A 354-nucleotide genomic window follows, 5' to 3' on the forward strand; every position below is an offset into this window, starting at 1 on the left:
CCCCCCGCCCCCTTTCCTCCTCCTTTCTGGGAGCTACATGCTTCTTAGTTTGATAGTATTTTTATACATTTACTTTGAACAAAGGCTGCAATTCGTTGTATGTTTTTTATTGGTTTTGTTTTGTTGTTGTGGGGTTTTTTTGGCCATTGGAGTGATGCTTAGTTTTTATCGAAAAATTGCATTTTGTGTACTGGTGGGTGGGATTTCCAACCCTCAGGGGAGTGGAAGTGGTCTGAGACCTCTGAACCATCCCCTGGAGAAGGCCTTTCATCCGTCTCGGCTTTCCAGCTGCTGATTTTTCAATCTGGTTGTCCCGAGCTGAGAACTGGCTGCGCAGAGGCGGGGGGGGGGCGA

Source organism: Mesitornis unicolor, unplaced genomic scaffold (assembly GCF_000695765.1).
Source record: "Mesitornis unicolor isolate BGI_N332 unplaced genomic scaffold, ASM69576v1 scaffold5903, whole genome shotgun sequence".
In the NCBI taxonomy this organism is placed as follows: Eukaryota; Metazoa; Chordata; class Aves; order Mesitornithiformes; family Mesitornithidae; genus Mesitornis; species Mesitornis unicolor.